General features: G+C 37.3%; 1 long non-coding RNA gene across 2 annotated transcripts in view; it reads right to left on the bottom strand.

Moving 5' to 3' along the window:
* Positions 1 to 511: 511 nt before the first annotated feature.
* Positions 512 to 13,278, bottom strand: part of LOC134331065 (uncharacterized) — a 48,831-nt gene continuing 36,064 nt past the window's right edge. For both annotated transcript variants that reach the window (XR_010015097.1, XR_010015096.1), the window contains exon 3: positions 512 to 612. This is a non-coding gene — a long non-coding RNA (uncharacterized LOC134331065). The remainder of the gene's footprint in view (positions 613 to 13,278) is intronic.

The following is a 13,278-nucleotide window of genomic DNA, read 5'->3' as shown; positions in this document are numbered from 1 at the left end:
TCATTAATAGTACATTCATTGTTTGTATGTAGAAATACGTATATAGGTATAAATACAGAGGTAGAATAATATTAATAACTAACATTATAATTAATGTATAATAACTATCCAATCTATGTTATAAGTGAACAAACAAGATATACAGTATAATAACAGTTTATGTAAAGAAATCTATTTATTTATTGTTTGGTATTCAAGCTTTTGTGGACTGTCGACAAATTTTAGATAATATAAATATATAGATAATATAATATATTTATTATCATACAACAATACAGGTATATTATATAAAATTCCCACTATTACAAACAAGGGAAAAATCCAGTTGTATTTTTACAATACAAATTTCTAGCAACCTTTGCAAAACAATCTGGAATTCATGAACATTACAGTGTCTATCTATTACTTTCTAATTATCACAAAGCAAAATAAAACACTTACCTTTTTAAATACTTACCTGTGCAAGTATCACAAGCATATTCTGTAAGAAACCATTTACAAAATACCTTTCAATGAATTATTTAAAAAAATAACAAAAACAATATAAATCTTTCAGTGGTTTAGGTCTTCAGTCTGAAAACATCTTCTGGGAACTGTGCATTTTTACAGCATCTGAAAGAACAAAACAGAACATAGATTAATAAATAATAATAACAGAACTATACATACTAAAGAGCACCTCACTTATTCTCTGTATTCCTCAGTATAACAGTCTGTGAAATTTAACAGTATATACTGTATACAAACTTGCTGTGCTAGCTGCATGACTAACCCTCATATTTGTACTAATCTAAACTGTATCTACTCAATTTTAGTTTATTTGTTTATTTGAGTTTTATTTGTTGGGTTGAACAGTGGAACAACTGGATCATTTATTGCATAAACCTTAATAAACATACAAATGCACAAGGTGGGATTTTTTTCAAATAGATTTTAGGACATTGGTAAAAAAATTGGTATGATTTAATGCCAATAAGTGTACATGTGGGAGTGTGTGTGTATGTGTGTGTTTATGGTGGACAGTGTTTTGTATAAATATTTGTGCTCACATAACCTAATAAAATACATGTTTCAGAATAAAACAACATGTATCAGATTACAAAACCTTCCCCATGTTCACACGTGTTTTATTAAAATAACACTTGGCTGGAGCAACTGCCATGACCATGGATAAAGTAAAAAAAAAAAAGAGTCTTCTGAAACAAATCTATATAATCTATTTACAAACTCTTGTCACTAAATTCTAATGTCACGAGTCTCAAATTAAAACAAGACTTTATTTTGGAAAACGTTTGATAGAATAGTGGGCAGGGTACTACATTGGGACAGAACATGGCATTCATGGTATAGAAACAATTCTTGCTTCATTTTTGTCTACCTCATATAATTAAACATAAGTGACCATTACTGGTGAAAGCATGTGATATAATTTTACATTTATAAAGCAGCTCCACTGAGTCCTATTATATATTTATATTGCTAATAAAAAGTGTCCAAACGAGAGTCTTATTTTGATAAAAAAAATAACCAAAAACATGTGTTGTTGATTTAAGCCAAAAATAAATGTAATATAACTATCTGCAGTTGGTGTGAATTGTAATAAATTTGACAGTTTGGAGAGTTTATCATGTTCTCCTTGTGTCTACATGGGTTTCCTCTATGTTCTCCCAAAACATGCCAGAGAATAAACTGGCTACACTACCTTCGGTGTGTGTAAATGACTAAATGGAATATTGTGTGATAAACCATGTCTAGGCTACACCATGTCTAGGCTGGTGTGTATGTGTGTGTGTGTGTGTGTATATGTAAGGGGTGTGGCTACAGCAGACAGGAAGGTGGAGGGGTGTAGGGAGCTGACTGTAGCACACGCTTGCTGGGGTGTTTAAATGATGCTGTATACGCGTGTCTGTTACCACCGCCACGCCAAACTGCCTAGGGATGCACGTGTGTGTTTACAAGCAGACGGATGGAGGGGCGGGGTAGCTGACTTTATCAGCTGTTTGGTCTGACCCCGAGCCTAGAGCCAGACAAAGGTCAGGGGTAGGACTGTCTGGGTACTGGGTTTGACCCCAGGCTCTGCTGTGTGGATGGAAGAAGTAGGGGGATGGAGTGACTCCTGGTTCCAGTCTAGGGCCCTTTATGTTTCCTCTGGGGACTGAAAAGCAGACGGGGAATGACCAAGGCTGCTTATACGTCAGCGCTTAGCACCGGTGCTCGTGTCTGCCTCGTCACGGTGTGCAGTCATGGCTGCACCCGGCGACACGATTAAAATCAAAAACACGCCAATGTCTCTGATATAGAGTGAACGGTATGAGCATGAGGAGTATGTATCTGAGGATCCATTACTTCAGGAGGATCAAATAAACCAGCAGAACGAATCCCAGAACAAATCAAAATAGGTTTGTTAGACAATACAGGCTACTGTAGTACATAGGAGAGAGGAGGTAGAGCAAGATGAAGCGTCTGTGCTTAGCAATATAATAGCAACATTCAAAACATATTGCAACATTTCTAAGCCATAAACTAAAGATTATTATATGCTCACACAGTAGAAACTGCAATAACTGTAACCCAGGGTTGCTAAAATTCTTTAAACCGATAGAGATGGCTAAATAAGCAGTACACTGTTTTAAATAATGCAGAAAAATACAGTAAAGGAAACAAGTATTTAACCATTTTTAATGAACTTTTAGGGCATATATCCACTTCAATTTTACGCACATAATGCCTTTTGAAAATGTAAACCTAAATGTATGTATTTACAAGCATTTTCCTACTCTAGTTTAAGTAGACAACAGTCCAAGGATACAATTTTTACATCACCTACAGTAAGGAAAAATAAGCCTTTCATAGCATTGTGGTTTAGATTTGACCCATTTATCCTTACAAACCATATTTGGTTGCAAAAAGGCCTCCTATAGACTCCTTATAGTTCCTATAAGAAATGCAGGTGTATGTTTTAATTAGTATTGAAATATAATGTACAACTCTTAAAGCATTATATAAAAAAATATCTATAATTGGACTAGACACTTACAAAGCTCTGAACATCATTAAGTGATACTAATCTAACCCCAGTGTCCTCCCAGTAACTGTGTTAATATCTGAGGTGGGAAAAAAACAGAAAAAAATGGAAGTGAATAGCAAATGTAAATAGTGACCACACACTTTTTTACAGAATGTGCACATAGAAACAATAATACATGCATATAAAATTTTACTGCAAAAATAAAGCAATATAACAATGAAAAAATTTGAAGAGATGTGGTAGCTGGTTGAATGGCAACTTAAAACCTTTTTTTTTATTTCAGAAATTCTAAAAATGAAAAATTTTATCCTCGGGAGCAGAGCTGATATAAAAGTTTTCACTCCCTTTAAGAATTCCAACTAGCATTAGTTCTTCGTAACTTGCAGTTAACTGCACATTTAAAGATCAGTATCTGTAGGAGCTGGTGGCATGATGCTCTGCTAGCTTTTAGTGAGACGCTGCATTAATGTATGCAGTTCTGGTGAAGGAAAGGTAGAGGGTAGGAACCCTGTCTGAAACCCCCTCAAAAACAGAAATGGTGCCTTTGCTGTTCAAGAGGGGGTGTAAATAAGGCAAGGTTGTTAGGCCTTAACTAAACCCATACTGCCTGATGTCCTATTAAAAACTAGAAACATGACTGGGGGAAATGGAAAATCACCCCCGGCTTAAAAACAGACAGTTATTTCAGACAGGCAGTTGGTGACATACTAATTCTTGGCCAGACGTGTCATTAACTGAGCATTTAAAATACAAGAGGCAAAAACGAGATGCAGCGGGTTACCAGTAAAAGTGAGGAAGCATTTGAGAAAGTGCCAATATCATCATGCATTTTTCAGATGTTTAAGAAATTTAAGAGTTGCTTATTACTTTTTGATTTACTGTATGTATGTATTGTGCATGTATTTTTCCAGAGCCAATATTTTTAATCATATCTACATTTATATGGCAACAATTTCTTTTCAGTGACCAGCACAGTAACTCCTCATTCTACTTAATTCTAGCTTTACTGGCAGAGTAGTTTTATTCCTAAAATTTCAAAGAAGGATTTTCACAAGAACAAGGTCAAGTAGCAGACATTCAGGACAACAAAGCTACAGACAAGCAAAGAAGGGAAACAATTTTCTACTGACCAGGATGACCACCGACTTATTTAAATATCACCTAAAAAACGCAGGGTGACAAAGTGACCTACAAAAAGAACACACAGCAGCTGTGGTAAACTGCAAGGCAAGAAGAGTATAAAACTGGCTCCCAGGGCAAATATGATATCAAAAAAGCAGTTTCAGTAAAAGTCAGGCAGGGGTTTGCAAAAGATGATAAGGAATGGACCATGGAGAAGTGGAAGGTTATCTTCTTTGATAAGTCCAGTTTTTACCTCAGCTCATCTGGTCGTCAGATGGGTAGATGTACACCTGGAAAGGCCTACAAGCCACATAGTCTTAGTTTTTAGATTTGTCTTAGTAAAGGATGCATGACTCAAGTCACATAAGGTTATCTTGGAGGAAAACTTGCCTTTGCTCTGAAAAATGATTGTACCAGCAGGATGATGTTCCAAGCCACACAGCAGTTTCAATCAAAATGAGGGTAGAGGACCACCAGATAAAGACCCTGTCATGGCCATCCCCTTCCAGCCCTGAACCCTGTTGAAAACTTGCAATGTGATCAACAGGAAGATGGATGTCCCAAGTCATAAAATAAAGCCAAGATGCTTGATTTTTGGCACCAAACGTCACCCAACAGCAGAGTGAAGGACAGGTGAACAGCCCAGATGGCAATGTGTATAAGGAGTGTTTCAAGACCTTGAACATTCCTAGACTAACTACTGGGAGTACTGTCCAGAGGTTTCAAACCTATGGCACAGCAGCAAACCTGCCTGGCTAAATACTTCATCCAGAAGTCTTAGCTATCTCAGTAGGACAATGAAGAAAAACCCTAGTGTTATGGAAAATGACTGACAGGATAACCTGATGAAGGCTGGGACGAAAGAAGAATGGGTGATGATTCCACAAGTGAGGTGTCAGAAGATTGTTAGCACTTAATGAAATTGCTCATTAGAGTTTATCAAAGCCTAAAGAGGTTTGACCAAGTGGTGAGGCTGGGACTTTAATAATAGTGCACACAGACATTTATTTTACTTAAAATTATGTTGACTTGTGTCATATATTCCAAAAATAGGTTGTGAATTTGCTGGGGAAGACAGGCTCTTGTTGACTCCTGCATTTGCACTTACAACATAGGTGCAAGTTTAGAAACGGATCCTTGTTGCCCCAGGGGAGTTTTTTGTGTCAACTGGCTGTGGGCACACAGGTTTTGAAGTGGGACAGTTTGTTGATTTTCTGAGTCAGTTGTTTCTGTCAGACTGTCTGGCCTGAGTTCAGCATCAGTCCAACAAAGTCAACGGAAGTCACATTAAAAATACATGGCATTAGATCACAGCTCTTCTGAATAGAGAGATGTAGACACCAGACCATGTGACCATGGCTCAGAGCCAAAAAAGCTAAAGGAAGAAAGGTTGTATTGTGTGGCCCCACACAGAAGTAAAGCTACTAGTACAAATACCTGGACTAGTAACATGCAGTCTGTTCAGTAACCAGACAATACAATATATACAGTCATATGCAATAAATACATCAATATAGCTGCAATCAAAACTATCCAACCTCCTTTACCTTTAAAAGTACATGGTGATGTGTATAGAATTACGTGAAATATTTCTTCATACTAACAAGCAATTTTAATAACATAAGTCAACATCATTTTAAGTTTAAATGAGAAACGTCTAGGGGTGAATATTTCAAATTGTAACTGTTATAACAGCTTCAAAGAATGCAGTCCCTTTCCATGAGATGTATTGTGTATACTGTATATATAGGTGAGAAAAAGCAAACGGCTGGAAAATACAAATGCCTTTATCTTCCTTTATAAACATGGCAACACTGTTAGCTTGTGCAAACCTATAAAAAACCACACAGCTCCCAGCCTCCTACACACAGACACACAAACCCACACGCCCCTAAACACAACTGGATAGCGCTCAATTTTTGCTCCAAATGTTTTAGGTTTAATGATCCAGATTCCTGCTACAAGTATTTATATAAATCTACATCAATAATCTAGAAACTAACATACATCTTGCATCTCTTATTCAGCAGATGAAAGCTGGTGGTCTCTCTATAGTGCCTATTTAAATACTTGTACGTGCTAATTGTGCAACACTGAAGCTTCTTATCAGTCTGAATCTGCCAAATAAACTATGCTCTATTTTTATTTTAAGTTTTATCTGTGCTGAATTGATCATAATTGCAAAATAATTGCACAAACTCAGTGAGTGCAGGCAAATCAAGCACACATACAACAGAGATTTTCTAAATACGTGTAATGAACATAACGGTGGTATCCAAACTTTTGGGGCAAAGCCCTCAATACAAAGCCATTCTTCCACCCCCAATAATACAAATCACAAGAACATACAACAAAACTACTGTAATTTTTAAGACAAATAACCCAGTATATATTTTCCACTGCTTATTCCACACATCAGTTCCAACATGACCTTCCAAGGGTTGCCCACCTCACAGGTTAAATAGCACTAAAAAAATAAATCATCATAATGAAATCAAGTATACATGAATACGTATATAATACGCAGTGCATAGTAGCATGCTTGTCAACATGAGCGTGCAAATTGTTCACACAGATGAGAAAAACACTTCAATAATTAAAGCTAAATGTTTAAAATGTCCACTAATAAGAGAATAAATAATTTTACCTTCATAATAATGATGATAATAATAGTAATAATAATACATTATTTTAGAGATGCATCAGTTTTTTTTTCATTTTTTATACCAATCATAAACCCAATTTAAATTCATCTTTTTAATAAGCAACCAGCTTTGTGCAAGTTTTCATTGCTAATTTATAACAATTGCTTTAATTACATATTGCATATTGCACATATTCTTATAGACAGTAATATTTATTATTATTAGTAGTAGTAGCAGTAGTAGTAGTACTTGTGCTAGTATATAATTTTATTGGCTCTAGAATAAACTGAGAGTATACCATACATCGTGAGTAGTGTGGGAGAAAGAAAAATAGAAAAGAGGCTGAATGGATTGAGGGGCTTGGTGAGGAGGAGGTGAAACCCCGGAGGTGGGCGAGTGTCAACCCCAGCTGGGCGGACATTTTGTTGGCCTGCTGATAGGGACTTAAGTGGTGGGTGGGTAGGTCTGTGTGCCGGGAGAAAGAATGAGCCGAGCTGAGGGCAAAGAGAAAGCGGGGCGCTCCCGAAAGTGCCGTCACTAAGCTTGATTTCAGCTGGAGGAGCTGAGACGATTAGAGGGGGACCAGGGAGGACCGGCAGTCTGAAAGACGGGGAGAGGGTGCATTGAGATGATGCCATGGCTGTGAGAGGGGGATCGCTTTTTCAGACAACCTAATGAAGCATATGCCGAGGTAAATAATGGAATCTTCCAGAGAGTGGGCCGCTGAATTCGACCGCTATTCACCGAGTTAGTGTCTTCGAAGAGACACGTCGTGCCTGAAAGAGGACCCTCCTCTTAAAGGGATATGATTGTTTACACAGCAGGGGAGAATGGCATGGACAAAAAACGATGTGGGGGATATGAAAAGCAGGCAAATATATAAAGAAGCACACACGTCCAGAACGTCTCCCCTGAAATTATTCATCCTTAAATATTAGAAACAATGTCAATCACAATTGGAAATCACATTCCAATTCATTGGCTGAACAGATTTACCATACCAGTGAGCGTCATCAATACGAGGATGAATAAGCACAAGTAGGGTAGAGGGTGCAACCAGACAAGTCATATACTGGTGCAGACAGCAACCCCCTTTGACCTTGACCCCTAAGGTCCCTCTTCACCTGCTACTCAATGGGGATTCGGAGCAGCTGGGCTGTCTAGCCAATGCCTAATGAAGTATTCGCCTATTCCCACGCTCGATGCTCGAATAGGTCGTGTATTGCGGGTGAATCTGTGTTTATGCAGCTTTGTGTGAAGGCAGCAGCCGTATTTGGAATGCAAATACATTGTCTCCCTTTCTCCCATCTAGTGGTGTGTCCCATATTTACATAGCGCGATTAAGGAACTGCACAACGTGCACTTGCCTCTTTCGTACTACTCCATGATTCTTCTCTCCTCTGACTGGGTGACCATGAGTGTGTGTGTGTGTGTGTGTGTGTGTATGCGGGCTGTGCAGTACTATGATAAAATGCATATTTAAAACATATATTGTACAGTAGTATGCACAAATTTGGGCCCAACTTCAATATGATCCAGTTATGTTTTGTAAGGTATAAATGGCACAATGAACCTTCCACGTCAGGTGATAACAGTTCCAGCTCTTAACATACACCAACTTTCAAAACCTTTTGAGGGCACTGATTACACCTGGAGTTGATTAAACTCACAGGCCTCTGACTAAGGATCAAAATATTAAGAATAAATGATACAATTTGGGGCATTATCTGTGGCAAAAATCCAATACAGCATTTTACAGCAAGGACACTATACAAGCAGTCATGCATGGTGTTGGCAATGCATTGGTCATCTGTCCATTAGCTAAAGCTGAGGTGTAATTGGGTTATGTAGCAGGCGATGGCATGATTTGAACAGCGTATCTGATTTCAAGCAGTTCAGGGCTAAAATGATTTATTTCTCGAGGGTAATACATGAGTTTAATAACTTTGTTCATTAAAAGACAGGATTGTGTTACACTGTGTGTTTTACTGAAGATCCCTTGTGTAATCCGTAATGTTTTGTTTAATGATCTGAAATCATTCAGAGTAACAACTATGCAATCACAGAGGCAATCAAGAAGAGGTCAGTTATTTTTTCACATCCCAGTATATATGTGTGTGTATGGTTACCTATTTTACTCCCCTCCCATCTTGATAAATGGACAGACCTGGGTTAGGCTGAGCCAGTGTGTAGCAAAGAGAATTGGGTGGAGGGTAGCGGAGGGTTCCGACTGTTTTCATTATGACCAAATCTCAGGCCTGACTCTTCAGCGTGGCCTGTGCCACCGAGCTGACAGTTTAATCATACAAACAGCACTCCATTCCCATTTCCCCCTCTCTTCTTCACACACTCCACTCCCCGCTTCATAATTCGCTGCTCCACACACTCCCCGTGTTTCGCCAGCTTTAAAATGACATAATCAGTGACTTGGATAAATGTATGACTGTATTGCCTCTGACTATAATCAGCCACAGCAAACATAGGGGAACTTTTAAAGGGCCAGTGTCTTTTCACTGTATTACTATACCTTATAACAAATATTTTTTATCTCATAAAAGTTGTATCATTACAGTACTTCATTACTGTTCTTCAGAAGATTTTTTGACTTTACTATCCACTTATTTCTGGTTGGGGTCAGTGTCATTTTTTAATTTAAAACTATTTATTTAAACTTTAACTTTTATTTTACTACATTTTGCAAATTGCTACAAGCAAATTGCTACTTTTTTCAATAAATGTAATTTTTTGTTTTATGATAAAAAGTAGCTGCTTTTCTTACTGTGCATATATCAGACAAACAGGAAGATTCTGTGTTCTAAACACTACACTGTGGTAATAAATAGTATGTACTACTATAGTGTTTACCACTGGTTTAATACACACTTTGTAGTAAGCAGAATACACGTGTACAAGATACAAGTGTATCCTAGTGCTAAATGATAACCAAGGTTTATTTGCTATAACAGTTAGGCTATCTTTATTAAGTCCTTAAATTGTTTGACCATCTCTCTTTTATCATAACACCTACTAATACTACATTAACAATTATTAGTATCTAAATGTGAAAATAATTTGCCTATATTTTATTACATTTGAATCACAATATTGTCATAAAAACATGAATTTTACAAATGTGTCTAAACATATTGCCAATATTGTCAGTATATTGAATGTTTCTTCAATTTATTTGTAGTTCTCCTGTTGCAATTTCCATTAACTGGACATAGCTTCAAACATTTGAACATCTGGGTCTATAAGGGCCCATGTTTTACACAACATTGTCAAGACAAAAACCAAGCCATAAAGTCCAAGAAAGTGTCAGGGCAACCCCATGATCAAATTGTGGCAGGGCAAGGATATAAAATACTTTCTGAGGCTTTAAGTTTTCCCAAAACCAAAGTGGCCTTAATCATTTTAATATGAAAGAAGCTTGGCCAAATTAAGTTTCTGAGCAAGACGGCTGTTGTTCAGGGAGCTAGGAAAGAACTCAACGGTCCTCTGAAGATACTAAAGAGAACAGCATAGAACAACAAGAACTCTTTAGACAGAACAGCAAGCACATTGTCAGGTGAAAAAACAGCCACTGATTATCATCTGGCTAATACACTACCAATGGTAAAACACAGCAGTTACAGCATCATGCTTTTGGGGTGCTTCTCAGTGGCAGGGATTGGGAGACTGGTAAGAATTACAGACAGACAGATAAATGTAGCTGGAACATCCTTGATGAAAACCTGGTCCTGTGCACACCCAAACTCAGACCTGGGTGACAGATCACTGTTCTATAGACAAAACAACACTGATGTGACTTTAGGGCAAGTCTCTGAATGTTTTTGAGTGGCCCAGACAAAAACGAGTTAAATCACAGTGACCATCTGTGGAGAGGCCTGAAGATGGCAGTTACCAGACACTTGACGTCTTGTCTGGTGACGAGCTTGAAATTATCTGCCATGAAGAACGGGATAAACTGACTAAATGTTGGTGTGCGATGCTTCGTAAAGAAAGGGTTTTAATACTTTTGTAAATAGAAGTTTTTTTTAGTCTTAAAAGAACTCTATGAATGATTAAGTGTAGATTGATGGGCAAAAATGACATTTATTTCAATTCAAATTGACAATACAACAAAGCCAGAAAAAATTTACTTTTATAAAGATGCAGTCTTAAATTTATACTGTATCAACACTCTTGTCATATCAAGTGTATAAAAAGGCAAATGCAGTGTGGGTCAAATTGAGCAATGCCTCTATATGCATTCAGCAATTATTACTTTTCTGAGTGCACTACATTCAATCAATATCCAAGCAAATAAAAGCACTGAGCACTCAGAGTCGAGGAAGCCCTAACAGTGAAACACTGCGAACATTAAACATACGTGACTCACATGATATCAGAGAAAAACTGAGCTTATACTGGACTTCTGCTGGGCACTAAGCAAACTGGTAGATTATGAATGAAAAGTCATTGTATTTATTAATCTTCAGTAATTCGGTTATATTGATTAGGGATGATGTGGGTCTGAAAAATAGCTCAGAATCATGTACGGCAAGAATACACCTTCCATATTTTGTAGACAAAATGTTATAAATATTCATCTATGTAAAACTGAAATAATATTTTTATCATTATCTTTTAATAATTCTTATATACACCAATCAGGCATAACATTATGACCACCTCCTTGTTTCTACACTCACTGTCCATTTTATCAGCTCCACTTACCATATAGAAGCACTTTGTAGTTCTACAATTACTGACTCTAGTCCATCTTTTTCTCTACATGCTTTGTTAGCCCCCTTTCATGCTGTTCTTCAATGGTCAGGACCCCCACAGGACCACCACAGAGCAGGTATTATTTGGGTGGTGGGTCCTTCTCAGCAATGCAGTGACACTGACATGGTGGTGGTGTGTTAGTGTGTGTTGTGCTGGTATGAGAATAAGTCAGATAAGAAACAGATGGACTACAGTCAGTAATTGTAGGACTACAAAGTGCTTCTATATGGTAAATGGAGCTGATAAAATGGACAGTGAGTGTAGAAACAAGGTGTTAATGTTATGCCTGATTGGTGTATATTCCACATCAATGGTAGCTTCACATTAACACAGGCTACCCATGCTGTGGGCACTGATGCACCCCCATGTTAGATAATTCCCTGATTCATTTTACAATATTATGCATGCCAGATGGTGAAAGACCCTAAATTATTTGCATTACTGCAATACACTTTATATAATATGATCAAGTTGGTCAGCTAAAACAGTAAAAGTCATTTCTTTGTACTTCTGTTGGTTAAATAAAGATTCAAGAAGATTAACAAGTAACAGATTTTGTTGTTTTACTGCATCTTACAAAATGTCCCAACTTTACTTGGAAATTGGGTTTTATTTGGCAGACAAAGTTTATTAAAAGATTTTAAAATGATTAGCCTGTAGTTTTCCCTGTTCAAATGTCACTAACAAAAAGCTGGGAAGCCACAGAAGTTAAAAAAAGATCTATAAGACCAAAAGAAGTCTTTGGTAAAACTGCTTGCATGCTTTCCTGAAGGGCAAAGCAAAGCTCTTGTATGACAGCAAAGGACAGGCAGGACGATTTCTCTAACACAATTATAATCCCATTTAAAAACTTTCATTTCCTGCTTTTACAGTTTTTTAATATACAGTATCAAACCACTAAACAATATCGAATCACAGGTTTTTAATATTAAAAATCACTAAGCATGAACTGGGTTCCTGGCCCTATACATTTCTATACGTACAGTAAATTTCCCTCTTTCTTTTTAGAAGGAAATTCTATTATAACTTTGCTTACAAAATCTGCATGTAATTAAAAAAACAGGATGTTAAGAACCTGTGAAGCTTTCTGAAGTACACTAGCCTTTTATTTAAGCCTCCAGAGTCTTTGCTTGCCTGCCTTTGGCTTGCTAACAGGATTTACACTAGTCTCCTCTCTGCCTTGCTTTGTGCTGAATGGTGCATAATTGTGCTAGTGTATTTGCACACATGGCTACAAGCTTGATTAGCATAAAAGCTTTTTGGTTTTTGTTTCTTTGTGAAGAGGAGGTGGTGTTTTAAGATATAAAAACAGCAAGTGATTTGTGGAAAATGTGGGTGAGCAGCGTAGGTGGGTATATGTGTATGTGTGTGTTTATAGGACTGTGAGGTGTGTTAGCTAGCTTATCAGCCTATATATAACACTATCTGACCCCAGTTAAACATATGGGCTGCCAGCTGCTGTAATAATGTAAATATGGAGCTTTCTGCTTCATGGAAGACACCCCCAAATTATAACCCAAAGCAAGGTCTGTAGGCATGGTTTGCCATAGGGGAAACAGGTCCAGTAAGCTTATAGTCCATTGTCCACATACTTTCGACCAGTGGCGATTTCTTTAAGACTGCAAGGGAAGCTCAGCTTCCCCTAAAATGTCAAAAATTAAATGGTCAAATATGTACAGTTGTGTTAACATTTCATTGACTACAAATGCGTTA

The sequence above is a fragment of the Trichomycterus rosablanca genome, chromosome 17 (assembly GCF_030014385.1).
Source record: "Trichomycterus rosablanca isolate fTriRos1 chromosome 17, fTriRos1.hap1, whole genome shotgun sequence".
NCBI classification, from domain to species: Eukaryota; Metazoa; Chordata; class Actinopteri; order Siluriformes; family Trichomycteridae; genus Trichomycterus; species Trichomycterus rosablanca.
This window is presented reverse-complemented; position numbering and strand designations above follow the sequence as displayed.